This window comes from Silurus meridionalis, chromosome 6 (assembly GCF_014805685.1).
Source record: "Silurus meridionalis isolate SWU-2019-XX chromosome 6, ASM1480568v1, whole genome shotgun sequence".
In the NCBI taxonomy this organism is placed as follows: Eukaryota; Metazoa; Chordata; class Actinopteri; order Siluriformes; family Siluridae; genus Silurus; species Silurus meridionalis.
This window is the reverse complement of record NC_060889.1, coordinates 10,899,917-10,916,741: the sequence shown is the minus strand read 5'-3', so window position 1 is coordinate 10,916,741 and position 16,825 is coordinate 10,899,917. Positions and strand designations below refer to the sequence as shown.

At 45.3% G+C, this 16,825-nt stretch overlaps 1 pseudogene; it reads left to right on the top strand.

The window, feature by feature from the left end:
- Window positions 1–7,407: 7,407 nt before the first annotated feature.
- Window positions 7,408–12,578, top strand: LOC124387086 (annotated as a pseudogene).
- The last annotated feature ends 4,247 nt before the right edge of the window (window positions 12,579–16,825 follow it).

Genomic DNA, 16,825 nt, shown 5'->3' with positions numbered 1-16,825 from the left:
AGCCGTCCCAAAACTTAACAAAACGGGATTTAAGCTAATGTTCAGGGGGAGGGAAGGCAGGATCAGAGACAGCGGACCGTTTCTGCTGGGTCTGTGTTTGGTTGAGGTGTCCGAATATATATGACGACGAGCCGAATCAGGTAAGTGCACACACCCCACCCCAATTATGCGTTAGATACATATATACTTGCTTCCCACACACCCAATACCAATCCTCTGTTCCATATACAGTGCCATTACCCGGGTGAATCAGAGAACAGATACGCGTGTCAGGACATGTTTGATTGACGAAATACTCAGAAAAGGTATGTGCGCAAAGGCAGTTGGGGGTAACCTCGAGGGAAATGGGTCCATCAAGGTGGAAGCACAAGGGGAAAACATACTCTTTTGAAATGCGAGGTTTTATGGAGGTAGGGCTGAATAGTTCCTCCTCCAAGGAATCAGGAGGTCTATCAGTTTCTGAGTTGGTCTATTACGAACGAGAAGACAACGATCACGATGTGTAAGGTTGTGTATCTTCAGTCTCGTCCCGGGAGTTGCGTATTAGGGACTTGGGCCCTACCGCAGATGGTAACTGCTGACACACATAGCATGGACCTGCTGTGTGCTGACAAACCGTCCAGTTGGCGTATTGCCAGAAGGTGTTGTCGTGTGGGTGAGCCTGGGCGGGAATCCCAGCCCCAAGGCTGACGATTAGGAGAAAAAGGACAACCATTCTGGTCACTGCTTGTGTTACCTCCCTGGATTGATGAGAGATTGTCGTTCCGCTTTCCTTGACACTTCCTGCAGTTGTGAGGATGCCTAAAGAGTCGGCACAGAAGGGTCTGAGGAGTTGTCACCGAACCTCGATAGATGATGACAGGAACCGATACACGTCTCCTAGAAAACTCATGGGGAGGTCAAAAGGCTATGCTTCTGTAACATAAAGGAAAATAGTGATACACAGGGAACATGTACACACAAAATTTAAGAGGGATCACCTCCAGTGGGACATTTCTTGATTCCGGTAGCATGGTTTACTGTAGAAAAAGGTCATTTAATACACCTGTGCATGTGAATGCGACTATTACTGCTGGCCCCTCATATTTGCATTCACCCAATCGCCTGGGTTTTAGAGATTTAACCAGAACAGCATCCCCCACCTGGAAGGGATCGGTTGGTGTCAGCGGGATGACAGGTATAGATTTAGAGACCAGTTCATAATGTTTTGACAGTGTATCAATCAGGGCAGCAGAATACTCAGCGATGTGCACATCCAGATCAGCTGTACCTATTGCTGGTTTACCTTTTTTCCAGGGCGTTGGAAATTTGTGTGGTGATAGGTGGACGTCTTTTCGCGGAGTCATTCTCATTTCGGCAAGGACTGCAGGTAGTAAGTCTACCCATTTTTTGTTACCTGTAGCTTGCATGGCCTTAGTCAGTTTGTCCTTAAGCGTCCGGTTAGTTCTCTCTACGATACCGGAAGACTGAGGGTGATAGGGAATATGGAAACGCCATGACACGGATAGGTATTTACATAAGTCCTGCATTACCTTCGCAGTGAATGGTGTTCCTTTGTCTGAATCAATCGTGTGAGGAACACCATATCGTGGTAAAATCTCTTTGGCTTGGATATGTGTGACAACCTTTTCTCGTTAACAAGGGAAATCTTCAACCCACCTTGAGAATTTGTCTACCATCACCAGGAGATACTTGAATGAACCACAGGAAGGCATGTGAGTGAAGTCAATCTGCCATTCAGAGAATGGAGCAGTGGGTAGTGGGAGGCACTCATGTTTCGCTGCGCTCTTAGTGATGTTATTTCGGGCACAGATCAGACATCTAGATAAAATCGAGTCTATCATGCAGTTTAAGTTAGCTATACAAAAAAATCGGTTCATATCCTCCCTCACCCCCCTTCGTGCGCAATGTGTGACACCGTGAAACTCACGTACGAGGAAAGGAACACAGTGAGATGGAAGGCATAGGCGACCATCTGCACTGTACCAAAGGCCATCGGAGGCCACGCAGGCATTGTGTGATTGCCAAAAGGCAGAATCATTCGGGGTGGCTGAGGATTGGACAGATGGCAAATGTAAATCAGGAATGAGAGCGGAGGAAAGAAAACAGGTATTAATAGGAGTGCTAAGAGAGGGGAAGAATACCTGAGCTTGAGCCGCACTTTTTGCCACTCTGTCAGCCAAGGAATTGCCTTTGGCCTCCACATTGTTGTCATGAGAATGGGCTTTTGTTTTGATGATGGCCAGTGTGCGAGGAAGACAGCAAGCAGTGATAAGGTCCTGAACTAAGGACGAATGAGAAATGGATTTCCTCTCAGCCGAGCGTAAACCACACGATTGCCAGATGCGGGCAAAATCGTGCGCAATACCAAAGGCGTATCGGGAATCAGTGTAGATGGTGACATCTTTTCCTTCTGAGAGGACACATGCAGGAGTCAAGACAAAGAGTTCAGCGGCCCCTGTTTAAAGGAGTGGATGACAAATCTGGGTATATACTAGTAGAGTGAACGACCTCGGAGCAGCAATCATGTGTGGTGTCGGGCAGAGTGTCATCTTGTGCATTAATCAAACGAGCAAGGGCATGACCTAAAGTGTCGAAAGAGGAGGTGGCCTTGATTTCCAGATTACTGGTCGAGCAAAGGATAGTTTCATAGCCGGATCTTCTCTGTGCTGTCATATGTTGTATGTGTAAGTTCTGAAGGACCTGTTTTACCTGATGTGGAGAATGCAAGATCATAGGATGAGACAACACTAGTTTTTCAGCGTCTTGAACCATCACAGCACAAGCAGCCACCGCACGGAGACACGCAGGTAAACCCTGAGCCATGGTGTCAAGTGTTTTGGACAGGAACGCACATGGTCTCATGCCCCCCCCTGCTCCTGCGCCAAGACAGCAGAGGCAGTTCCGTCCTGTTCACACGCATAAAGGTGAAAAACCATATGATAGTTCGGAAGTCCGAGAGCAGGAGCTGAGCACAGAGCTGACCACAAAGCCTCATACGCCTCATACATCTCAGGTGTCCACGTTAGCGGGTGCTGCAAAGGATCGTTGTGTGAGATCGCAGAGCGGAGACATTTGTCGTGGAAAGAGCAGTCAGGTATCCATGGACGGCAGTAATTAATCAGGCCCAGGAAAGCCATGAGGGCATGCTTTGTGGAGGGATGCCTTGTGTTAAGAACGACCTGTATACGATCTTTAGAGAGCCTTTTGCTGCCTTGAGAGAGTTCGTACCCTAGGTATTTTACAGTGGTTCTACAGTACTGTAGTTTGGTTTTGGATACCTTGAATCCTTTTCTTGCCAGATGACGCAGGAGGCACAGGGAGGCTTGTTCACAGAGGTCCTCGGAGACTGTGGAGACTGCGGAGATCATCTGCATACTGTAAGACAACAGAGTCAGAGGGGAGGGCAAGATCACAGAGTGCATCCCTTACCACAGGAAAAAGACTGCCGGGGAGTCAATGAATCCTTGTGGCAGACGTGTCTAAGTATATTGGCACCCCTGTGCGTGAAGGCAAAAAGAGGCTGCATCTGCTCTTCTACAGGAATGCTGAAAAAGGCAGAACACAAGTCAATCACCAAAAAGTGTGTATGATTGCATGGAATTGTAGCGATAATAGAGGCCACATCGGGCACAACAGGTGCAACGGGAACCACAAAATCATTTATTTTTCTCAAATACTGAGTGAAGCGCCAAGTGCCAAGGGCTTACGAACCGGATTAATGGGTGTGTTGTATGAACTCACACACGGCTTGATCACACCCTGTTGTAACAGAGAGGTCAGGATTTTGTCTATTCCCTGCAACTTTGATTGAGAGAGAGGATACTGTTTGAAAAACACAGGATGCAAATGTTTTAGTTTAGCTTCATAAGGAGGACAATGAACCAAGCCCACATCGTCCTTATGCTCCGCCCAGAGGAGAGATGGCAATTCTTCCAGTGAAGAAGGGAGTGGTTATTTCTGTGTGGTAGAGAGAAAACAGTCATTAATGTTTATGTTAGAAAGATATGACAGAGGAGCAGAATCATGAACTGAAACCGTGAGTTTAGAGCCGGAGAAGGTGAGAGAAATGTGCAGCCTGCTCATGAGATCTCGGCCCAAGAGATTAAACGGACAATCAGGCATAAAAACAAAACGATGTTGCAGAAAAATATTTGTGTCAGAAGGACAGGTTACAAGCACGGATGGAGTAAATGGTGTTTCTTTTCCAACCCCTTCAATACCCACAGAGCTAATGGAATGACCAGAAATGGGTCCCTCATATTGTTTGCCTACCACTGACATTGTCGCCCCTGTATCAAAGAGAAAGGGGTACACCGTGCCATTGATGCAAAGTTTGAGAAATGGCATTTCGTTTAATTGAGGGGATTCATAAGTACAATGCAGCATGGTAGGGGTTACGCTCTGTGGGCACCCCTATGCGTCATATGGGCTGATTTGCATTCCTGCAAATGGGCTAGGTTCTGTAGGAGGAGGCGTTGGAGGAGGGGAGCCGGTGGGGTTCTTACTCTCATCCCATTGTCTCTTTCTACATTCTATAGCCCAATGTCCCTTCTTACCGCAGTAGTAACATACACCGGGCCGTTTTGGGTTAGAGTTAGCACCAGGCATATTTCCCCTTCCCCTGCCTCTTCCCCAAAAACCCCCGTCTCCTGCCACAATGAGGCAGGCCACTTGTTTACTCTCTAATATGCCATCACCTTCCATCGTACGCACCCTCTCCCCTAAATGTCTAACCGTCATGTTACTACGATCCGTGAGCTGATACTTCAGGACTTTCTGTACCTCCGGACGACAGTTATGAATAAAAGTCGTAAGGAACAGAGGGTTACTGTCTGCGTCTTCTAACTCCATCGCTCCCAATAAAGTCCAAGTCTCCCTAAATCGGGTCAAATATTTGGAAGTAGTTTCACACCTTCTCCTGTTTACTTGAGAGAGATCTCTATTGGCCTGCTGCCACTGGAGTAGGAATTTGGTCAACTCCTTTTTTAACGCCAGGAGAGCACCTTGCTCAGCCCAGTGATAATAATAGTAGGTGGTTTTGCTCTTACTTTTTTCAACCCTTCACCCTCGTCTTCCACCTCCGTTTTTTTTGTTTCCATTTTAATCTCATCATTCCTAGGGTGTAAACTGGGCACCGCGGCAATAAGCGTTACCTCGTCGTAACTGTCCCCTAGTACTGCATGAAGGATAAACCTAAAGTCTGCGCCTGTCAACTGATTATGGTGGGTAGAGCTCATTAGCATATCAACGAAATGCAGAGGTTTAGATGGGGACCGGAAGAACCCTGATAATGCCTCTAAATTCCCCGATTGATGGCAGAAGTAATTTGAGGCCACGGGCCGACTTCGACCATACGCATACCGCATTAGTGTGGGTTTTGGGCCAGGGAGGAGGATCGATCTCTGGGATCGAAGGAGACACTAACCGGCCATCCCGATAGGGTGGGGGTGGAGCATTTGGCAATAAAGATGGTTTTGGCTTGGCTTCGATTTTGTGCAGAGACTTTTTTGAGTTCGGTATATATAAGCTGTATCATACAAATAAATAGTTTAAAAATCATATATTGTGATTTCTGGATTTTTTTTTTTAGATTATGTCTCTCACAGTGGACATGCACCTACGATGACAATTTCAGACCCCTCCATGATTTCTAAGTGGGACAACTTGCAAAATAGCAGGGTGTTCAAATACTTATTTTCCTCACTGTATATGTAAGAAAAAATATGAATGCAAACAAAAAGTCTAAGCACACTTCTTGGCTGTGTGTTCCTCCTTGCCCCCGCTATATTACGGGGGGATACACACAACCTATGTGTGGCTTGCCTGGGAGCAGAGCATGCTAAGTTGGTTCTCAAGGTAGCCGACTGTGCACATTGTGCTAACATGTCCATGCGAAGGATCCGAACCCAGTGGGCACACTTCGAGGAGGGTGTCCCCACTACTCGTGGTTCTAGCCCTGCTCTTGCAGAGGCGGTGCAGAGCGCTAGTTCCTGGGGCTCTCAGATGGACATCACAGAGGGTTTCGAGATGGGCTTGTCCCTTTCTTCTGCCTCTACTGCCAGCACTCGTTTGCAAACTTTGAAAGCACGTCTTTTGGCGGTTTCTTCCTCTTGCGACAAGAGACTTCAGCTCCACCTCTCTTCCTTTGTGGTTGGGGTAGGTCTCTCTGCAAGTCAGATGTTGATAAACTTATGCTGATTGTGTCCCATGCCGTTGCCAAGCTGGATCTGGCTGAAGAGCAGAAAGCCCCTTTGTCCAGCAAGTTCAATGAGTGATTTCTGCAACCCACATCACAACCTCTGCGTAGCAGTCTGCTGTTCTTTCCAGACCTGCACACCGAAGTCCTGGGCGAGGCTGTATTCAGCCCACCTCTTTAGTCACAACGCCGTGTTGTAGTCCAAAGTTATGGAACTAAAAGAACATGGTTATGAAGAGGCACTGGCTTGCTATCTCTCCCTAAGTGTTGCATTGTCCCTCAAGACCCTGACATTGCCCGCCAAGCCCCTGCGTAATACGGCGGCGCTGGTATTATGCCTCAGCAGGTCAAGCCGCTGCATGCCTGTACACCATGGCAATGTTGCAGGCATAGCAGACTGACTTCCTTCGAGAGTTAAACGTGGGAAGCATTTCGGGCGGTTAGAAGGTCCAGGAGCTCCCCCTTATGACCGATTTAGCTCTAAGGGGCCACAAAAAAGACCGCTATGGCCATTGGCCAGCCTATGACCACTCTAGCCATCATTGAGAGGCACCTATGGCTCACCCTATCGGATCTTTCCGATAAGGAGAGAGCCATACTGCTGGATGCACCTTTTGTGCTGACTGGCCTATTCGGGGGACTCCGTAAACAAGTCAATAGGTTTTATAAGGCCAAGAAACAGGCGGCGGCATTTCAGTGGTTCCCCAACGCCACTCTCATGGCGGTCGCAGCTTCAGGTACAACCCAGCACCTCCCGTCATCAGGAAGGTTAGAAACAGAGTGTTGCGACTTGCACTCCCCGCTAGGGATCCTGTGCGACACTCTGGGAAGAAGCCCCTTGAGATGATGATCTGAGGACTGTTATTTTCAATAAGTTATAAGACTGTTATTTTCTGACACAGGACATTCTGGGGAGCCTGCCAGGAAAGGGCTTGGTGCACCTCACCAACCCTGGCAGTCTTCAGGGTATGGCCAGCTCCAGCAAGCACCCTCCTCGATTTCTGCCTAGCATCGTAGGGGACATAGAGAACTTGTGACTCTATATGTACCAGAGGTCAGTTTCAAGAGACTGAAACTCTTAAGAGACTACCTGGCAGCCTGGGAATCTCTGCTAGACGTGTCTCGTGGTTCCTGCATACTGTAGACAGAAGCTACACGATTCAGTTCGGGTCTCATCCGCCTCGGTTCGACAGTGTGTGTGTCCCACCATGGTGGGACCCGAGCAGGCTCTGGTCATGGAACAAGAGGTAAACACTCTTCACTCCATGTGCTTTTATAGCTTCCTGGTTGTGATGTCACCCCACTGCTTAAGTTCCTGAAAGGGAAACATATGCAGGGCTAAGCACTACAATTTACAAAGACGTTTTAACACTTGCATGTGTATGTGCTGTCAGTGTATTAATGTTATACTCCTGATAACGGAAGTGGGTGTGACAGAGCCGAGGTGTCGACTCATTCTCTGTTTATTTTATTGGCTGCAGTTATTGTCAGTCACTTACACCAGGGCCATTGTTGAAGGAGACGAAACATCCTCTCGCCTGCTTAAATCTTCCAGTCTTTCAACCGAACCAGTGGTTTTCATGTCATGGGTAAACTCAAACATGTGTGCACACATACAGAAACACTGTTTATATGTTTGGCTATAGGACAGATGTTAACATAACTGCAACAGCTATACCAACACCAAGTTGGAGGCGCTGCCTCTACTAAATCACAAGGCAGGAGTATAAGGAGAACAACATCACCTGATACATTCCATCAGGAATTGGAACAGGAACAGGAACCAGAGACTGGAAGCAGGTGTTGTATTAGAGGGAAAATGAGAGCTGTTTCTTTAAGGCTACTATCTGCGGGTATTGAAGTCCAGAGTGAAATGCATTATGGGTAGCATAGTGCGGGAAAGAAGCGTGCGAGCTGGATGTTTTTCTGTGTGCGATTTATAGGAAGAAACCTGTTTGTATTCTGCAATATGGTCGGTTAACCCAAGTTTATCCACCTGGGAGTTATATTGTACTGTAACCCTGTGAATCTATCTTCATAAAAACGAGTAAAGTGGTATGCATCGGCTAATGTTGTCCATCTCATCATTCCACGAGCATGAACTAACGAGTTGTTACGCTGCCGCCGGAAAAAGTTAAAGCGGATAAAGTAACACTGGGGGCTCGTCCGGGATCCGTTCGTTGCGAGTGGTGAGGTAAACGGACATTTTAAACTATTAGATTGTACCAGAGAATAATTCAACATGGCGGATATTTGGGAGAAAGTGCCTGCTGATGAAAAACAAACACATATATCATTTGTTGACTGGCTCAGTGAAATGGATGCTCAAGTATCAAAGACTGATAACAACCCATTTAAAGACAACAACCTATTTAAATGCAGTTCTACCCAGTGTCCTACATGTTGCTATGAGACACACTTATCACAGCAAACATAGAGAGCAAACAATCCATTTATTAGTGGGGTGGAAAATGAACATATACATGACAGTGGATTTAATACATGGAGCTATGCGCACAGTACACCAGAAAATTAACCATACTCAACATGCACAGAGTTTACAGCCAGACGGATGTTTCAAGGCACACCCACAAGAGATCGCCAGCCCTGTAAATGTGATGTACAAGAGTAGCATTCGTGAGGGTGAGGGTAACACTATGTGTCAGGGTTACTAGGTCTAGCCAACGTAAAAAAAGACCACACCTGACATTCTGTGATCTGTCATCAGACAGTGAAGAGGACTGTAATAGGCATAGTGAAAGGATTCCCATGCTGCGACCAGGTCAGTTTGATGGCTCTACTTCATGGCAAGAGTTCCTAAGCCGCTTTGAGGATTGTGCGAAAGCTAACCATTGGTCCGAAAAGACTATGACTGTGCAGATGAGGTTTTGTCTAGTAGGTGCTGCAGGTGCAATGATCCACAAGAATCCCCGTTCCAGCCATTGGAATTATGGCCGCATTGTAGAGGAAGTTGAGGCTGCATATGGTCCCTCATCCGAACATGCTGCTGCCATTGGAATAGAGTTGAGGCAGAGGGTCCGCAAAGCAGGTGAGCCACTCCATGTGCTAGGGGATTACATTTATGAAAAAGTCTCCATTGCAACCCCTGTGTGGAGAGAGAAAAACAACTCAAAAGCAGAATTCAAACCTGCCCACAAAAATTTATGAGGAGGGGTAAAATTAATTGGGAAGAGATTGTCTGTCACAACTGCCAAGGCATTGGTCATATGAGGCGAAACTGTCCTTCGCCCAGGCTCAATCTGGAAAGGATGACTCCAACCCTCCCTCTGCCTACCCGGACCCAGCCTGCTTCCACAGTTCTCAGAGTCAAGGGGAGTGGGCCGGAGATGTGTATTCATATGCTGTTGTATGACATGGAAATATGTGCCCTGTTGGACAGTGGGGCCAGGAGGAACGTGTTACCTCGGATTTACTATGAAGCCATTGATGCTGATGTAAGACCCCCAAATGTTGATGTACACAGTCAGTGTTGATTTCATTGTAGCAGATGTAGCCGAGGGCACTGAATCCATTCTGGGGCATCCTTTCTTGGAGCAAGCCCGGGCACGTCTTGATTCCGGCAGTCAGAGGATTGTATTGTTCGGTGAGCAGATTCCATATTTCAACCAAAAGAACAAGCCCAGGGTGCACGTGGTCCGCATAGCATGCACAGCTGTCCTTGAAGCAGGGCGTGAATACATCGTTCCAGGCAATGCACATTTCCTGGGGGCAAGTACAAGGCAACATACTGCTGAGTCTGACTAAAGGCTTCACAGAGAAGCACCAGGTGATGGTGGCACGGATTATAATTGATGCCAATCTAAGTAATCGAGTGCCCGTAAGACTGTATAACCCAGGTAACGTTGCTGTGAAAGTGAGGAAAGGAGTAATTGCCGGAATCCTTCAACCTGCCCATGTGGTCCAGGCCAAAACTACAATGCCACCCTTGGTGGGTCCATGCCCCATGGTCCCAAGTCACTTACAGTCACTGTATGCAGAAAGTACAGTGGATCTGAGGGAGACAGAACAGCATGAGCTCGCAAAGCTGCTCGGTGATGTTTTCTCCACTGGACCCACAGACATCGGACGCACGAACCTAGTGCAACATGATATTCAGATCCGGCCCGGCTCACCTGTGAAACAGCAACCACGTAGAATGGCGTTTGAGAAACAACAAAGCGCAGACGAACAGATTAAACAGAATTTGGAGGCTGGCCTAGCCTCCCAAAGAAATAGCTGCTGGGCTTCACCCATTGTAATGCTGCAAAAGAAAGACCAAATGTACCGACTGTGTGTTGACTACCGGGCACTAAATGAGCGCACTATAAAAGACGCTTACCCACTCCCAAGGATCCAAGACACACTAGACACACTCTCCACAGCGAGATGGTTCAGTACATTGGACCTCGCCTCCGGGTACTGGAAAGTGGAGTTGACACCACAGGCAAGACAGGCAGCTGCATTCTGCAGCAGGAAGGGACTGTTTGAGTGGAACGTCATGCCTTTTGGCCTTTGTAACGCACCGGCAACGTTCCAGCGCTTAATGGATCGCCTGGCGCAGGTGTTTGAAAGGCTGCGCCAGGCCAACCTGAAACTGAAAACTGCCAAGTGTTGTCTCTTCCGCCGCCAGGTGGTCTACCTGGGCCACATCGTCTCAGAGCGAGGTATAGCCACCGACCCCGAGAAAGTGTGAAAAATTCGAGAATGGCCACAGCCCACAAGTGTTCACGAAGTCCGTCAGTTTGTGGGGCTCGCATCCTATTATAGATGTTTTGTCAAAGACTTCACTGCAATTGCAAAGCCCCTTCATAACCTGTTGAGAAAACATGCTCGATTTCACTGGACCCTTGAGAGCCAACAGGCCTTTGATGAGTTAAAGGAGCTGCTCACTACTGCCCCCATCCTTGGTTACCCAATGGACAGTGGTGACCTTGTTCTTGACACAGATGCCAGCAACTTCGGAATTGGAGCTGTGCTTTCTCAACAGCAGAAAGGAGAGGAACATGTGCTAGCATATGGAAGTCAGAGTCTGACGCCAACTGAACAGAATTACTGCACCACACGAAGAGAACTTTTAGCTGTAGTGGAGTTCAAAGCACATTTCCGTCAGTACCTGTTGGGCAGATCTTTTACCGTACACACAGACCATAGTAGCCTACAGTGGCTGCTAAGGATGAGAGAACCAGAGGGACAGTTGGCCAGGTGGCTTGAGAAGCTTGGGGAATATGACTTCAGAGTTGTCGACTGCCCCGGGCGCTGTCATGAAAACGCTGACATGCTTTCGCGGAGGCCATCAGTAGCCCTCAGTTCTGTCACCAGGCAGCCCAATGTGATTTTGACTTCGAACCAGTAGATGATGTACCTATAGCTGTTACCCCGGAGTTTTGTGCAGTGGGGGTAGTGCAGCCTGCCATCAACGCCAGTATTTCTTCATTCTCTGGGTGGACTGCTGAAGAACTGCATTTTGCTCAAGCAGCAGATGCTGATATAGCCCCTATCAAGAGGTGGATACAGAAAGGCGAGGGACGACCCTCCTGGGAAGATGTATTATCCTATGGCCCAGCAACAAAAGCTTACTGGAGCCAATGGCAAAGACTATATTTAAAGGATGATGTTCTGGTACGATGTTATTACTTGAATGTGGGGCCTGAATTTTACCCCTGAAGTTATTCTACCGCGCATTTTCAGGGAAGATGTCATGCGCCAGACACACGAGGGGCCAGTGGGTGGACATTTCGGGGTGAAGCGAACATTGTCCTGGCTGCAGACCAGGTACTATTGGTATCAAATGCGAGAAGATGTTTCACTGTGGTGTTGCACCTGCACCAGCTGTGCTGCAAGGGCTCGTCCACTAAAGAGGCCTCAGGCACCTATGGGTACTGTGTGAGTAGGTGCCCCCATGGAAAGGATTGCTGTTGATTTGATGGGTCCCATAAATGAGACAGAACGTTTCAATCGCTATATACTTGTGGTGCAAGACTATTTCACCAAATTGGTAGAAGCCTACCCACTGCCCAATGACCAGGCTGTCACTGTAGCAGAGGTTATAGTCGCTGAATGGGTCTGCCGTTATGGGGCACTGTTTGCACTGCATAGTGATCAGGGCACCAATTTTGAATCTGAGGTTTTCCAGACCATGAGTGAGCAATTAGACATTGATAAGACCCGTACAACACCTTTTCGACCTCAGTCAGATGGACAGGTCGAGCGGTTCAATGCCACTCTACAGAAATGTCACTGGGAGTGGGATCTTATGGTTCCTTACGCTGTAATGGCCTACCGAGCGACCAAACACAGTTCGACTGGATTTACCCCAAACATGATGCTCTTGGGCAGAGAGATAACCTCAGGAAGTTTCTGCGCCAGACCTAGAAACTAACGAGGCTGAACTTGACTTGGATCTGTCTTGTCTCTTCGAGGAAGGAACAGGAAATTCTGGTGGCACAGACAGTATGCCTTGCATGGGTGGTACCTTTGCACTGATGACAGATCAGGACACGGAGGGTGTTCAATGGAGTGAAGGTAGCACGGTACAACAGGTTTTGACAGAGACTGTGGATGGCCAAGCAGGGGGTAGGCCACAACGTATCCGGGGGCCACCAAAGAGGTTTGGGGACTGGACAAATTAATTGTTCATTTAAAAAAAATAAGAAGAAGAAGAAGAAGAAGAAGAAGAACTTTGTTGACAGTTTGTTATTGTTTTCTAAAAAATAAAAAATAAAAAAAAAGAGAAAAACTGGTTTTCTTTCTCTGTGTTTCATTTTATAACCAAGGTGGATTTAGGCTGGTTATTATTTTGCTGTTACAGAAATGAGCCAAGGGGAAGTCCATTTAAACCCCATTTATTTTGTTTGTAAGTGTGGCTGTTGTTATCTTTTTGTCTTTACCAGGTCAGCGGTATACAAGTCAGTCGGTCACTCACCAGAGCTTAACTGATTACCTCACCGGTCATGTTGAAACTGAATTATCATTGCTGCAATGAAGGATCCCATTGATAATGCCACTCTCTTTAACCCCTACCAGTACCGCTATCCTTCCACCTTATGGACTGTTTACCCTGTTACAAAGGGTTAGAATATATTGTCCAGTGCCTCTATTGAGTGGAGTTGCTTGAATGGACTGTATACTTTGACAATGGAGCTGCCTACAGACTGTGAAAGGAAAAAAAAGAAAAAAAATGGGTAGATTTTGTTTTGGTTGTATTTCTGCCTTTTATTTGCCTTTTCTGAATTTATGATGATATCATTGTTAAGGTGTTGATGTATGTCATACCCGTCATGCTATGGTGCTGGAGTGGTGTTAAGTTAATCACCATCCAGAGTGGGGGTAGTGTTGTATTAGAGGGAAAATGAGAGCTGTTTCTTTAAGGCTACTATCTGCGGGTATTGAAGTCCAGAGTGAAATGCATTATGGGTAGCATAGTGCAGGAAAGAAGCGTGCGAGCTGGATGTTTTTCCTGTGTGCGATTTATAGGAAGAAACCTGTTTGTATTCTGCAATATGGTCGGTTAACCCAAGTTTATCCACCTGGGAGCTATATTGTACTGTAACCCTGCAAATCTATCTTTATAAAAAGGAGTAAAGTGGTATGCATCGGCTAATGTTGTCCATCTCATCATTTCACGAGCATGAACTAACGAGTTGTTACGCTGCCGCCGGAAAAGTTAAAGCGGATAAAGTAACACAGGTGAATAAATAAATAATCTTAATATGTTGAATATAATTTTGCAGTTCACCTAAAAACTAATTGTAAACACATGTAAAGTGTTTTTTTAATCTCAAATTATATATCCACAAACAAATGTGCTTTTGGTGCTGGACATCTTTTTCCCTGATCCTTTCTCACCGATCCCCAGCGATCACTTCAGAAACATGATGTGTGACGCCTGTAATCCTACAAAAACAATAGCTAGGAAATCAACACCAAATAACTTTGAGAGTAAAACTCATTATTTATTTCTAAATTATAATATTTATAGTTTGCATCCTATGCTCCACTTGCAAAAAATAAAAATAAAAAACGATGTATAACTATAAAGTATAACCAAAGTCCCAAAGAAAAGCTAATCCAAAGTCCAGGTTTATATAGCTAATTTCAATACAAATAAATAAAGCTGATTTATTCAATTGACAACCTAAAGAAACAGTCTTTGCATGATCATATATACAATTCATACCTCTTACCTGACACCAACATTTCTATTTTTTTATGGCAAATTCCTCTCTTATTAGCCACATTTATCTTTTCAGGGAAGGCCCAATAAACACTAACAACATTCCCATTCACTACATCAATCTGTATTACAAATAGCATACATATCCTGTAAAATGACAAATATTATCACTAAAGCAACTTAAAACTGTTCAGATTAAGGAAATGTTTGGAAGCACTGTTGCAGGCATATTTAAAATTGGAAATTACACTGAAATGTTCGAACTGATACCGCACTCTAATTTTCCACATTATTATACTATTTACTGAATATATTACCATACATGGCTTGGCCATTTTTTGATAAGAATGGAACTATCATTAAAGTTAACATGGTAATCATCCTCTGATTTGTAATGTATTTCATTAAGGCCTTTAAAACATTATACTTAAAATGTATGCTGTACAAAAACAGATGCTTTGTTTTGGAATGTTTGAACTTGCTTTTACAGTGAGCCTGATTTCTTTACAGCATTGATTTCTTTTTAAATTTAGATTGACAAGAGAGAATGATTAGAAATTAAAATTTAGAAACAATAGAAATAAATTAATGTAAAAAAAAAGTATTTAGATACCAAAATGCAGCATAGAGTAATTCAGAATAGCAACCGCCACACAGTATACAATATTTCTTTCAGCATGTAAATGTATATCTCTTTATCTCTCATCAACAGAGTATGGTTACAGTTCAGTCACTGTGTTGCTGATCACAGCGGGTTCAATGTTGAGGATTTGCCTGATCTTCTTCAGCTTATGTAAGAAGATATACTATCTTATCCTGCCAGTAAGGCAGCCCCCCTGGTGGTACAGATGTGTTGTCTGTACGGATCAGCACATGATGGACCATTAGGTACAAGAGGAAATGCTTCAACGATGGAAGCACGGTCATCATCTCCAGAAAGTTCAGTGATGGCGGACAGAGGAGCACAGAGATGATCATCTAAATAGGCTGACACTCTGAGGACTGTAAAAATGTGTAGCCTGTGCCGTAATAGGCAAACTGGAGAAATTTTCTGTCTACCGGATAAGTACTTATGTAAAAGTAAACGTCCTTCTGATCTATTGATGTAAACCGGTCTCCGGGACAAATAACATCGTATGTTTTTATTGTGAGCATTTTGAACTTGTACTTTCTGAGGTGTTTGTTGAGGTTCCATAAATCCATAATGGGACGAAGACCCCCCTCTTTTTGAATGACAAAATGTAGCATCTTAAAAGTATCAGTAGTAAAAACTGTGTTGGCTATCCTCCCGTGGCACAATAAGGGGGTTATTTCTTCTCTACAAAATCTTAGCTGACTCTTCTTTTGTTGTTGACCTTAACACACTGTTAAAGAGTAAAAGTTTTACAGCAAATTGCAGTCGATATCACAGTTTTATTGCGGATAATATCCTATGGTGTACAGCGCATGCACGCCAACCCACGTGAGCAGAAAGTGGGCTGCTACAGCTCTCACTCACTGATAGCATGGCTGTGCCATCTAGAGACGGAGCTGGGGGTTGCAGCTCTGATCTTGATATTTTTGTTTTCACACACATCATAGGACACACGTCTGTGCACTTGGCCCACTGGCTGGATGCACAGGAAACATTTGTATTTCTTTTGCATGAGAACGCTTGTGTAAACTTCTCTCTTCTCTCTTGTGTAACCTGCGGTTGGAGAGGGGTGAAACATCATGTGGGGCACTGGGTAAACTGGTGCCAACACTCCAACTAGAGAACCTCCTTCTTTTAAATATCTTTCTTAATTCAAACCCCTATGATTCTTTGGTAGAGGAGGAGAACAAGCACTCCTGTGCTGTGTAGAGGGGTACTACAGAGACTCAGCGAGTGCAGTAGCCCCTCTTTTGACCAGAAATCAGACCACAGGTTAGGCTGCCCCTCTCTTTTTCCCTCCCTGAGGGTTAGCTGTTCAATGCTTAGCCACTGCTGCCACAAATGAGGGGTCTTATAGCAATTCTTCTTCTTTACCTAACTTGATGAAATATTTAGGAGAAAGGAGCTGTAACTGCTTGTGAAAAATATGGACAACAGAAGAAAAATATTTACCTTAGCAGTCAATATTTCCATTCGGTAACATAGCGAAAACATAGAGGAGAATACACAGTATGCTTGCTAGCAACTGTAAACAAACAAGCAAACAAACTGATAGTAGTGCTTTAAAAACTGTAATATATAAAGGAAAGCATTTTCCTTAGAACTCCAGATATATCTGTTTTCCCCTAAGTCAGCAGTAAAAAAAATGCACTTTGTAATGAAGCGTTGAGATGATAAAACATGAAACAAATGACTAGCATTAATATATTTTAAGTTTTCTAAAGTGCTTTTCACAATGGACATTGTCTCAAAGAAGCTTTACAGAATTTAATAATTAAATTGAATGATGTGTGTTTATCCCTGACTGTGGCAAGGAAAA